The 13,324-nt window shown below is 46.5% G+C and overlaps 1 protein-coding gene across 1 annotated transcript in view; it reads right to left on the bottom strand.

The window, feature by feature from the left end:
• The window catches only part of LOC125043954, a 76,675-nt gene that overhangs the window by 63,158 nt on the left and 193 nt on the right, over positions 1 to 13,324 (bottom strand). Inside the window, exon 1 of the mRNA XM_047640357.1 lies at positions 13,318 to 13,324. This exon is cut by the window's right edge and continues 193 nt beyond it. The gene's annotated coding sequence lies outside the window, so the exon portion shown is untranslated. The remainder of the gene's footprint in view (positions 1 to 13,317) is intronic.

Here is a 13,324-nt window from a genome sequence, read left to right as displayed (position 1 = left end):
CCTCGTTAGTGTATGTGAGAGATTTTGCATGTTTTTTTAAAATTTGAGAAAAATGATGGAGACCCGACTTCGTAATGTATCCTTTAAGAAACGATACTTTTAAAGAGGGGGGACAAGTACAAAGAGGCGTGTGGGCGAGGGTGGGCGGCGCAGCGTGGGTTGGACGGCGTTGTGTGCATGGGTGGCATGTGAGGTATGACGCGGCGCAGGTGTAGGGCATAGAGAGGGCGTCGGGCTGGGCGTATCCGGGCCAGGTGGGCGCCGCCGTCCCTTCCCACTCCGGAGCTCGCCACTCTCCATTTCTCTTTTTTCTTTTTTTTCCCCCCCTTCTCTTCTTCTCTTTCTCCTCTCTCTCTCTCTCTCTCTCTCTCTCTCTTCTCTCTCTCTCTCTCTCCCCTTCTCTCTCCCTCTCCCCCTTTCCCTCTTTCTCCCTCTCCCTCTTCTCTCTCCCTCTCCCTTCTCTCCTTCTTTCCTCTTCCTTCTCTCTCTTCATTCCTCCCCCTTCTCTCCCTCTCCCCCCTTCTCTCCTTCTTTTCCCCCTCTCTCTCCCTCTTCCCCCACTCTTTTCCCCCCCTCCCCCCCCTTTCTCTTCCCCCCTCCCTCCCTCCTCCCCTCCCTCCCTCCCCCTCTTTTCCTCCCTCTCTCTCTCCCTTTCCCTCCCCCCCTCTTTTTCCTTCTCCCTCCCTCTCTCTCCCCCCTCCCTCTCTCTCTTCCCCCCCCCTCCTCTTTCCCCCCCTCCCTCCCTCTTTCCCCTCCCTCCTTTCCTCCCTCCCCCCCTTCCTCCTCTCCTCCCCCCTTCCTCTCTCTCCCCCCTCCCTCCCCCTTTCCCCTCCCCCCTTCCTCTCTCTCCTCCCTCCCTCTCTCCTCCCTCCCTCCCTCTCTCTCCCCCTCTCCCTCTGTCATCTGACTACTATTTCATTTTATTAATATTTTATCTCCTTTAATGACATAATCATACCGGTGTTTTTTTGTTCTTTTACTTCCCCACTTCCCATTGTTTTTTTTTAACTTTTTTCTATTTGTGGTGTAATTTTTTACGCCACGGACTGACTTCTGGGTATACATGTGTGGTGAATGCAAGGGCGCACACACCAAGCAAACAAACACAGATTCATATATCCATCCGCACAAGTGAAAAGACCATGTCATCAACACACTGAAGCTTTTTCACTCCCTGGGCTAGAGCAGGATAAAATAATTACCTGCTACCCAATAGCACTGAGCCCAGGGCACACCCCCACGACGGGGGGCATACCCATCAACTTTTCCCTGGTTCCCGCAGGCTGAAAAATGATCATCGACACGACGCCTCCAGCGCGACCCCCTCCTTAAAAATTAGGTTTAAAAATAAGGGAAAAGCTTCCCTCCCGTTGTGTCATAGCTAGCACTGCAACTGAACACCGCATCGCATATTTCATCCACGCTCAACTTGAAAGATTCCTCCATGCAAGGTCACACATCTGCCTTTGGGTCCACAAGCATGGGCCAGCGGAATGCGGAAAACGCCGTAATCCTTTTTATGATGTGGCGATCAATCTCCTTCGCGGTGATTCTAAAATGACTTATCTTGCACATATTTTCAACTCGCTTTTCTTCAACATTTTTAGCTTCTTCATGCCATTTTCCTCTCTGTTTAGTATTAATAAATAATTTTATGTAGTGTTTAGGAAGATTCATTCGGAAATATTTGTTGTGTGCGCTGTAATAAAATTTTTTGCACGCATTTTTCATAAACAAATTTTTTTTTTTTGCAAGATCCCGTCCGTTTATAATTCCAAAATATTTTTTTAGAAAGGGGGGGAAGGAGGGAAGGAGGGAGGGAGAGAGAGGAGAAAAGAGAGAGAGAGAGGGGGGGGGGAGGGGGGGGAGGGAGGGGGGAGGGGGGTGGGGGAGAGAGAGAGAGAGAGGGGATTTGGAGGAAGGAGAGAGAGTTGAGAGGGAAAAGGGGGAGAGAGAGAGAAGAGGAGAGAGAGAGAGAGTAGGGGGGGGAGGGAGGGGGGGAAGGGGGGGAGGGGGGGGAGGGAGGAGAGGGAGGGGGGGGGAAAGGGAAAAGGGAGGGGATGGGGGGGAGGGGAGAGGGGGAGAGATTTTGAGGAAGAGAGGAGAGATTTTTTTAAAGGGGAAAAGAGGAGAGAGAGAAAGGGCCCAAAGAGAGAAGAGGAAAGAGAGAAGGAAGAGAGAAGGGGGGAAAGAGAAAAAGAGAGGAGAGAGAGAAGAGGATGAGGGAGGGGAGATGAAGAGGAGAAGGGAGGAGGGAAAGAGGGAGAGAGAGGAGGAGAGGAGAAAGAGGGGGGGAGGTGATAGAGGGGGGACTGCGGGGGGAAAGCAAGAAAAAAGAAGAGTGAAGAAAGTTTTGGGAAAAATGAAAATAGAAAACGGGCAAAGAGTGGGTTGGAGGGGGGACAGGTGGGGGGAAAAGAAAGGTGGGATAGAAAAAAAGGGGGGAAATGATTTCCTGGGGTCGTTTTCCGGGGAATAAAGGGAAAAAAAAATATAGGGCAGTTTGGGGCAGGGACGGGGGGAAAGGTCATTTGGTTTTTGGAAAAAAGGTCGTCCCTTTCCCCCCCTTTTTTCCCTCCGGTTTCCTCCGCGCTCTTTCCCCTTTTCCAGCCCCACACTCAAACCGTGACGTCATTTTTGGGCCCTCCCACAGCCATATCCGTCCAAAAATGTGTGCCCTGTTTTAGTGTACTATTTTTTACCCGTGACTTTTACCCAAAAATATTTGAAATTTAGAAACCCCAAGGGCCCAATTTTGCGACTACACCCCCTCAAAATTTTCCCCGGTGGAACATGTGAAACACTGTACCTTTATGTGCGTTTTTGGTTAGTTCATGTACCCGGGGAAAAAAACACCCGGTTTTAGGGGCGAGAAGGGCACGGAACAACCTTTTCCCGTAGCTCTCTCCCGGACCACCGCCCCAGGGTATAACAACGATTATCTTCTTTTACCTCGAAAATTTAAATAATTATTTTTCACTTCTTTTTTAAAATTTCAGGATCACCCCCTTTCCTTTCAAGCCAAAAGTGGTTGTCAGGGCGTTTGAATGAATTTAGGCAATGAAATGCGTAGTGATTTCTCCTTTATTCGTGATGTGTCATCCGACATGATATTATCACGATGTCATTATGCTTCAAATTTTGAAATTGGCGCAACGGTTATTTGGGAAACAAAGGACATGCGGCTGTAACGTCATTTCATTTGCGAAAATGTAAACACAAAAAAAATTGACCACAATAGACAAAAAGACGCAAGTCCGCTTTACTTGAAATGTCACCAACAAACCAAGCACAAAAGAGATACAAGTTCGGTAGATCAAAAAGAAGGTCGGTGTTCGGAGACCCCGCTCCCCGAAGGCTGGGGGCGCGCCCCTTTTCGCCCTCAACCGGGGCCCGGAAGCTTTGGGAAAAAAGCGAGACGTGACCGGCAGGTGTTTTTTGGAAAGGGGCTTTTGAAAAAAAGGTAATTAAAATTAAACCCAAAAATCATTGGGCATCGGGGCATCTTACATAAAAATAAAGCAAAAAGTATCTTCCTTCCGTCTAAACACTTCGACCACATCCTCCCCACACACACTCCTTCACTCTTTCCCTCATCCTGCCCCCCCTTCAAAACCTCCCCCGACACCACCGCCCCCAGATAAAAAAAATTCGTTTTTCCCGGGCCCCACTTGGGGAACGGAGGGGGGAAAAAAGGGGAGGAGGGGGGAAAGGGGAAAGGGCGGGGGAGGGGGAGGGGGAGAGCCGTGAGAGCGTTGTGATCGCTCGTCGGGCGTGGGCGGAGGGCAGTGTGGGGTTTGGGGGAAGGGAAAAAAAAGCCGACGGAGAGGAAAATGGGGGGAAAAAAAACCACATTTCCCCGAGGTGTGAGCTGAAGGGAAAAAAACAGGGAGCACCGGGTCGGAGAAATGGTGGCGGTGGGGAAAAAAGGCGCGAGGGTGGGGGGGGGATGGGGCGCCCGTAAAAGAAACACTACCTGCCATGATAGTGATGCTCACAAAGCGACAGGGAACTATTGATCACCGAGGCTCGTCAACTTCATTTAATTATACACTCTTAAGGCGGGAAAAGGGGGCGGGGGGGAAAAAACCCGGGGTTTAAAGAAGGGAAAACGTCGGCGCAGACAGAAAATTACTTGCTTATTTTTACCTCTCTCTCCTTCCCCTTTCCCCTACCCCCTCCTTTTCTTTACCTATTTATTTTCTAACTTTCTACTCTATCTTTATCTCTATAGCCCATCACCCATCTCTATCTACTACCTCAATTTTGTTTTCTTATAAACCATCTCAAAACTTTTCTTTATAAACCTTTATCCCCTATCTATAAACCAAACTTTATATTTTACTCCCATTCTAATTATCAAAATGTGGGGATCAATCTCTTATTTTTTTCAAAACCCTTTTTCTCTTCCTCTATCCCGTTTTCCCCTCTCCTCCTTTTATTAAAACCCAATACCCAAAGGTTTGAGAAAAAGGGACTCCCTAGATTTATCGGTGCTCCCATGGGCAAATTTTATGGTCTCCCGAATGTTTTCTTACCTTTGGGGATTTACATTCTCTTTCTTCCATTTCCTTTTCTTTTTTATGGTCTTTTTCCTTTCCTTACGTTCGTATGAACTTTCTGTATTTATTCTGTATTTATTCTTTCTCTCTTTCCTTCAGTTTCCTTTCCGCTACTTTCTTACTTTTCCCCCAAGTCCCTTTTCCTTTTGCCTTTTCCCCAGCGCTTGCTCTTTTCTTCCCCACTCCCCCCCCCCTTTTAGTCTTTTTACGCCAGTTCCTTCGTCTTCTCCTCCTGTTTCCTAATACAGTGGCCCATCTATCTCGGCGTGGTTCCCCTCCGCCAAGGTAGGCCCCAGTGGTCTCACGCGCCCGGGATTGGCTGGGCGTCAGGGAGGGAAATCATTCACAAGAACCTCTTCATTAAACGTGTAAACAAGTGGGCCAAAGTATGCAGTTCGGTGCAGGAAAAGGGTAAACCTCTGGGTAGTTTAGGTCTTAAAACTATTACCCGCTTTACACATGGTCGACTTTAAAGGTGTTGTGTTTGCGCGCGGCGTCCGGCTCCCTCGCGAAGGCAATTTGGGTTCGCTGTGCCGTTTAGCACGCCTTCACCTCTCTATCATCCCTATTCTTTGCATTCATCCCTTGGGACTCTCTGTATGCAACAAAAACGCTTCTCTGAATGGCCTATGAATCTACTAGATACTAGATTATTCTAAAATGCTTCTCAACAAAGGAAACAAAGATCAACAATACAGACGATATTTATAAACTTTATATTCACACCAACTGCGGTCTTGCAGGGTAGAATTTCCCCTCAAGTATAAGTTACGAGTACCTCTTCATCAAGGGCAAACAGTAACCTAACAAAATCTGGCTTGATAACCTCTCGCTCGGATTTTATGAGGGAGCGTGTGAGCCTAGCCAGACTATAAAAGATTATTGAGCAGAGCCGCGTGGGGTGATACTCGCTGACCGTCACCACCAACACTATTACCTTCGTCTCTGTCTAGTTGCCTTCGCACGTCCATCTGCGTTTGTTACCACCTTTCTACCTCCCCTCTCTCTCTCTCTCTTCTCTTTCTCTCTCTCTCTCTCTCTCTCTCTCTCTCTCTTCTCTCTCTCTTCCTCTCTTCTTCTCTCTCTCTCTCTCTTCATATCTCTCTCTCTTCCTCTCTCTCTCTCTTACTCTCTCTCTCTCTTCTCTCTCTCTCTCTCTCTCTCTCTTCACTCTACTCTATCTCTCTCTCTCTCTCTCTGCCTCTCTCTATCTCTCTCTTCCTCTCGCTCTCTCTCTGCCTTCTCTACTCTCTCTTCCTCTCTCTCGTCCTCTCTCTCTCTTCCTCGCTCTCTCTCTTTTTTCTCTCTCTCGCTTTCTCGTCCTCTACTCACTCGTTCTGCTCTGTCGCGCTATCGGCTTCTCATTGCCTCTCTCTCTCTCTCGTCTTTGTTTCGATTCCTCTTTCTCTCTATTGTGCTGCGCTGCGTCCTCTCCTCTCTCTCTCTCTCTCTTCCTTCTCTCTCTCTCTCCTCTATATCATTCTTCTTCTTCTTCTTCTTCTATCTTTTCTTCTTCTTCTTCTTTCTATATTCGTCTTCTTCTTCTTCCTCCTCATCTCCTTACCTCCTCCTACTCTCCTTCCTATCCTCCCTCTATCCTTCCTTGGTACCTCACTCCTCTATCACCTCGCTACTCCCTCCTCCTCCTCCCATCTCTCTCCTCTCTCTCTTCTCCTCTTTCTCTCTCTCTCATTCTCTCTATCACTCTCAACACAACTCTACAACACATCTCACCTCACAACACATCAATCTCTCATACTTTCTACACACACCCTTCACACTCTCTCTCACTATCTCACTCACTCAACACGAATCTGACATACCACTCACTCTCACACATCTCACTCTCACTACCACTCACTACACTCAACAACTCTCACTCTCTCTCTCTCTCTTCTCTCTTCTCACTCTTATCCTCTCTTTTCCTCCTCTCTCTCTCTTTTCCTCTCATCTCTCTTCTTCTTCCTCTTACTCTCTCACCTCTTCCTCTCTCTCCTTAGCACTCTTCCTCTCTCTCTCTCTATTCCTCTATCTTCTTCTCTCTTCCTCTATCTCTCTCTCTTTCATCCTTATCTCTCTCTCTCTTCTCTCCTCTATCTCTCTCTTCTCTTCCTCTATCTCTTTTCCTTCATTATCTCTATCTCCTTCTCTCACTCTCTCTTTTCCTTTCTTCTCTCTTTCTCCTTCTCTCTCTCTCTTTCTCCTTATCTCTTTCTCTTTCTCCTCTCTCTCTTTTTCCTCTCTCTCTCTTCCTCTCTCTCTCTCTTCCTCTCTCTCTCTCTCTTCACTCACTACTTCACACTTCATCTCTCTCTTCACCTCACTCTCTACCTACACTCTCTCTCTCTCTTCCTCTCTCTCTCTCTCACATCCAACACCACTCACACAACCACACTCTCTACACACTTCCTCTCTCTTACACACTCCCACATCCAATATACCCTACTAATCACACACACATAACACTCATCACACACACACACAACTCTACTACCATTACACACACTCTACATCACACACTCACAACAAAACACATACTCTCAACTCACTCTTATCTCTCACACTCACACACTATCTCTCCAACAACAAAAACAACAACAACTACAACAACAACAATACATACTATTCTTCTTCACTTTCTTCTTCAACATCTTCTTCATCCACCTCCTCTTCCCTCCCTCCCCTCTTCCTCCTCCTCCTCTCCCTCCCACCTCCACCACAACACCTTCCTACCCCACCACCACCCTCCACCTCCTCCTGCACTCCTCCTCTTCTCCTCTTTCTCTCTCTCTTCAATCTCACTCTCTCTCTCTCTCTCTCTCATCACTCTCTCACACACTCTCTACACTCACATCTCTCTCTCTCTCTTTTTTCTCTTTCTCTCTCTCTCACCACCACACTCACACACACACTCAACACTCTTCTCACTCTATCAACACACTCCTCACACACTCACATCTCTCTCTCTCTCTCTCTCTTCTCACTCTCTCTCTCACACTCACACAACCTCTCTCTCTCTCACAACACTCCACCTACACTCTCTCACACACATCACACACACACAACATCACTACACACTCTCTTCCTCTCTCTTCCTCTCTCTCTCTCTCTTCCTCTCTCTCTCTCTCTCCTCTCTCTCTCTCTCTTCCTCTCTCTCTCTCTCTCTCTTCCTCTCTCTCTTTCTCTCTTCCTCTCTCTCTCTCTCTTCCTCTATCTCTCTCTCTTCCTCTATCTCTCTCTCTCTCTTCCTCTATCTCTCTCTCTCTCTTCCTCTATCTCTCTCTCTCTTCCTCTATCTCTCTCTCTCTCTTCCTCTATCTCTCTCTCTCTCTTCCTCTATCTCTCTCTCTCTCTTCCTCTATCTCTTTCTCCTTCATTATCTCTTTCTCCTTCTCTCTCTCTCTCTTTCTCCTTCTCTCTCTCTCTTTCTCCTTCTCTCTCTCTCTTTCTCCTTATCTCTTTCTCTTTCTCCTTCTCTCTCTTTCTCCTCTCTCTCTCTTTCTCTTCTCTCTCTCTTTCTCCTCCTCCCTCTCTCTGTTTCCTCCTCTCTCTCTACCACTCTTTTTCTTTCTCCCACCCTTTCTCTTTCTCCTCCTCTCTCTCTCCTTTCTCTCTTTATCTCACCCTTTCTCTTTCTCTCATCCTTTCTCTTTCTCTCACTCTTTCTCTTTCTCTCACCCTTTCTCTTTCTCTCACCCTTTTTCTTTCTCTCACCCTTTCTCTTTCTCTCACCCTTTTTCTTTCTCTCACCCTTTCTCTTTCTCTCACCCTTTTTCTTTCTCCCACTCTTTTTCTTTCTCCCACTCATTCTCTTTCTCTCACCCTTTCTCTTTCTCTTATCCTTATTCTTTATCTCACCCTTTCTCTTTCTCCCACTCTTTCTCCTTCTCTCACCCTTTCTCTTTTCTCACCCTATCTCTTTCTCCCACTCTTTCTCTTTCTCTCACCCTTTCTCTTTCTCTCACCCTTTATCTTTCCCTCACCCTTTCTCTTTATCTCACCCTTTCTCTTTCTCCCACTCTTTCTCTTTCTCCCACCCTTTCTCTTTCTCCTACCCTTTCTCTTTCTCCCACTCTTTCTCTTTCTCCCACCCTTTCTCTTTCTCCTACCCTTTCTCTTTCTCCTACCCTTTCTCTTTCTCCCACTCTTTCTCTTTCTCCCACTCTTTCTCTTTCTCCCACCCTTTTTCTTTCTTCCACTCTCTTTATTCCTCTCATCCCCTCTCTCTTTCTAACTCTCTCCCTTTCTCCCACCCTTTTTCTTTCTTCCACTCTCTTTATTCCTCTCATCCCCTCTCTCTTTCTAACTCTCTCCCTCATTCTCTTTCTCCCCCCTCTCTCTCTATCCCTCTCTCTCACTCTCTCTCCCTTTCTCTTTTTCTCTCTCACTCTCTCTCCCTTTCTCTTTCTCTCTTTTTCTCTCTCACTCTCTCTTCTCTGTCTCACTCTCTTTCCCTCTCTCTCCATCTCTTTCTCTCTTTTTCTCCCTCACTCTCTCTTTTTCCCTCTCCTTTTCTCTCCCCCCCCTCTCTCTCTCTGTGTCTCACGTGCATGTGTGTATTTACGCACTAAAGACTAATCTTTTCCTCCTTTCTTTATCCTATCCCGAAACCCTTTCTTCGTTCTCCCTACCCCTTGGCCAACAGAGCAAACATATGTTGCAGAAAGTTACTGCAAATACCCACGAAAAAACGCCAGGTAATGTGTTCAACAGAGCGGATTACTTTCGCCTTAAGAAGCACGCCATATGGAATCATGACTTCCCCCGCTCCATTCCCCTCTCCTCTTGTTTTTAATTTTTATTCAAATTTTGACTTTTCCTCAGTCTCTTTCTGGATATACTTGCCTCTTTGACTTATGATTCTTGCACCTATCCCTCCTACTCATTTTGCCATTATTACTATTATTAATATCAATATCATTTTTATTATTATTATTATTAGCATGATCAATAACTATTATCATTATTATTATTAGTACTATCATTATCATTATTATTATTACTACTATCATTATCAATATTATTATTACTACTATCATTATCATTATTAATATTACTACTATCATTATCATTATCATTATTACTATCATTATCATTATTATTACTACTATCATTTTCATTATTCTTGTTCTTATTTTCATTATTATCATCATTATCATCATCCTCTTGCAATTCCTCCTCTTGCCCTTGCCCTTCTCAAATCCCTTCAACGCAGTCATTATCATCACAATCTTCTTCTTCCCCATCCTCTTTCTCCTTCCCTACACCCCCTCATCCTCGCCTATCGAATAACATAAAACGCTTACTCCCGAACTTCGACCATTTACACCCAAAACCCCGTCCTAAGTGGCGTGATAAAGACAACTCCGCCATCTCTCGGGGCTCGATGCTGCTCGTTTTATTATCTAAGGTGACGCGCTGTAACCGTGAGCTTTTGTGGGTCTTGACACTTTATGCGAGTTTTACATCCCAAGTTGGTCCGACACTTTTTGTTCAGATGCATCGCCCGGGGCACAACGGGCTGTCGTGTTGACATCTGAATCACACTGGTCAGAGGATACTTCTGTCAGCGTGTTGCATGCTGGGAGATTTATGTACTTTTGGCTGGATCTTTTTTTCTTCTTTGGGGGTATGTGTTTACGACAGTCTGTGTGTGTGTGTGTGTGTGTGTGTGTGTGTGTGTGTGTGTGTGTGTGTGTTTTAGAGAGAGAGAGAGAGAAAGGGAAAGAGAGGGAGAGGGAGAGAGAGGGAGAGGGAGAGAGAGAGAGAGAGAGAGAGAGAGAGAGAGAGAGAGAGAGAGAGAGAGAGAGAGAGAGAGAGAGAGAGACAGAGACAGAGAGCATCGCCTTGAAAACCACCAAGCAGGGAGACAGGAGGTACCGCGGCTGGACCCTTTTCCTCCTATTAACTTAACTTTTCCATCGCTATCCATCTTCCCGGGACAGACAGCGCCTCCGCCTGGCCTGTGTTAAGAGTACCTGAAAAAAACACAACCGACTTGGGTACACATAAGCTTACTCTCTGAATGTACACCGAGCTCATGCGTATTTATACTACGATGAGGGGCATAAACATTCACGAAAGAATAAGCCCATAATTCTATTTATTAACGAGAACTAAGAGAGACCAGAGACGAATTGTCACTGCCAGATGGAAATGACTATCGACGTCTTTGGTTAGTGGAAATATGATAAGGGTATAGTTGAAGAAGTTAAGTTGTCACGCTTAATAGCAATCGGCACGTGATTTATTGGAAAGCTTTTGGGTGGAAATAACACGAGGAAGACTCAATTCTGCGTTCACGGGGATAGGCATTGGTGGGTGATGTTAGTGGGGACCTGAGCTTATGTTGTATGAGATTGGGGTGTGATGCGAGACATTTTTTAATATATCTATGCAAATTCACGGTAGGTTGCGCTACATGACTTGCTTAACTATTATGTGCAGCTTGAGCTAAATATCAAAGGAAAAGACGGAGGTTGCTTCTGATAGCGGTGTTAAGAAATAAAACAGACGGGGGAAAACAGAGAGAGAGAGAGAGAGAGAGAGAGAGAGAGAGAGAGAGAGAGAGAGAGAGAGAGAGAGAGAGAGAGAGAGAGAGAGAGAGAGAGAGAAAGAGAAAGAGAGAGAGAGAGAGAGATTATTTTTACCATTACACGTATCAAGCGACAGACACTCAGGTGAAAAGTGCATCAGAAGTTTATTTTGCAGCCCTCGATGACTGTCACGACGACAGGACAGTAGCAGGAGAACTGAAACCGCCATCATCCACCGGAAATAATCCCACGCCTTAAAAATCTCAAATCACCGCTGGATTCCCTGACGAAAGTGCTTTCTCCCCCGCCTCCGTTTCCCGTTTTTGCTCATATCGTAAAACGAGAGCGCAGGTTCCGGCGGAGGTTGTTCGGAAGGAGTTCAAAAAATCCCTCCACCTCCTTCTCCCCCTTTTCCTCCTCCCTTCACTCTGCGAAGGTTAAGTCGGCACGTGAGGGTGCGAAGGAGCAGATAATGACGCGGACATAAATCTGCAATCACACAGTCGTCATGACACACCTCTGCCGGAGGATCGCACCCAACTGCCGCCAGGGTAGCAATTATACTCAAATTACCCGCCGTTTATACAACTCGCTGAACTCCAAAGTTTTCTAAGTGTTCTCTGCATGGAACTAAAGCTGTTTTGCAAGTTTTTATTGAAAATGCTGAATATGTGTCACTCAAAAATTCTTTTTTCGGCATTCAAGTTCAATTATGTCAAAAATAAGACAGCAAATACGCGCGCGCGTATGTGTGTCTGTGTGTGTGTGTGTGAATGAGTGTGTGTGTGGGGGGGGGGGGGGGAGTGAGTGAGTGAGTGAGTGAGTGAGTGAGTGAGTGTGTGTGTGGGGGGGGGGGGGGTGAGTGAGTGAGTGAGTGTGAGTGTGTGTGTGTGTGTGTGTGTGTGTGTGTGTGTGTGTGTGTGTGTGTGTGTGGGTGGGTGGGTGGGTGGGTGGGTGGGTGTGGGTGTGGGTGTGGGTGTGGGTGTGGGTGTGGGTGTGGGTGTGTGGGGGGGGGGGGAGTGAGTGAGTGAGTGAGTGAGTGAGTGAGTGAGTGAGTGAGTGAGTGTGAGTGAATGTGTGTGTGTGTGTGTGTGTGTGTGTGTGTGTGTGTGTGTGTGTGTGTGTGTGTGTGTGTGTGTGTGTGTGGGTGGATGTGTAGGTGTGTGGTTGAGTGTGTCTGTGGGTGTGTGAGTGAGTGTGAGCGTGTGTGATTGTGGGTGTAAGTGAGTGTATGTGTCCGTATGTGTGTAATATCTATTTACCTAAATGATGCACTGGATTAGGGACACAAGTCGTTCTGATTGAACAAGCATATGCATTGTTGCATGCCAAAACAGACTTAAATGCAATTTGAGGTACATGTAAAGTAAGGTCTAGAACATGTTTAATTAGATTTTCAAAACTGGATTCAATAAAGACCACAACAGGAGTTTCAAGGCACCGGTGTCAAGTCAAAACAACCAACACAGGTGGCTGTCCCAGGCTGGTGTCACTGACAACGAGCCCAAGTTGTTCGAACCGACACAAAATCGCCTAACCCTAAGGACTGTATGCAACGTCGATCACTCATTAGGAGATAATAGAAAGGCACTTTCAGCAAACAGGGCGAATGAGTGTAAAAAGCAAAGGGAGACAACAGGTGTGTGCCGGGGTAGTCTGTGGGTGTAGCATGGACAAGCCCCGTAGGTCCTGGGTAACGCAACACGTGTGTACATTACACCCACGGGACCCAAAGCAGCCACAGGTCAAACTCGCTTCCTCTGTGTATATATCATTGAGATTTCATTTGTTTGCAGTTCTATAGAAAATGCAATAGTTTATGCATAATGACATGGGTAATAAAATACATTCACTAATGGTAAACTTCAAAATATTGAAAAGGGCGTAGGTCCATCTACCATGGTCGAAGTAGGGCAACACTAGTGAGTCAATTTCGGCATTTCGTTTTCACAGAATGCTTCTTTTTCTGTGTCGATCATTAAATCACAGCACAGCGATGAACTGCCAAGAGGTGGACGTGTTCATCATGCAACATGCAACATGAAAACATCTGGCCGCTGTCTGGCCGTTATTCATCATCCGTTTTCACACACTGGGTGAGGGGGAGCAACGCCCCCCGTCACTAGCAGCACATGCTTGCCCCCGCGTAACACTTGTCACTAGTGATCCACATTGCCACGCATCCTCAGACCTGGTAGGACCCTTGGCACCTTACTCACCTGGCTG

Source organism: Penaeus chinensis, chromosome 34 (assembly GCF_019202785.1).
Source record: "Penaeus chinensis breed Huanghai No. 1 chromosome 34, ASM1920278v2, whole genome shotgun sequence".
Classification (NCBI taxonomy): Eukaryota; Metazoa; Arthropoda; class Malacostraca; order Decapoda; family Penaeidae; genus Penaeus; species Penaeus chinensis.
Note: the sequence above shows the minus strand (reverse complement) of the source record. Positions and strands in the feature narration are given on the sequence as shown.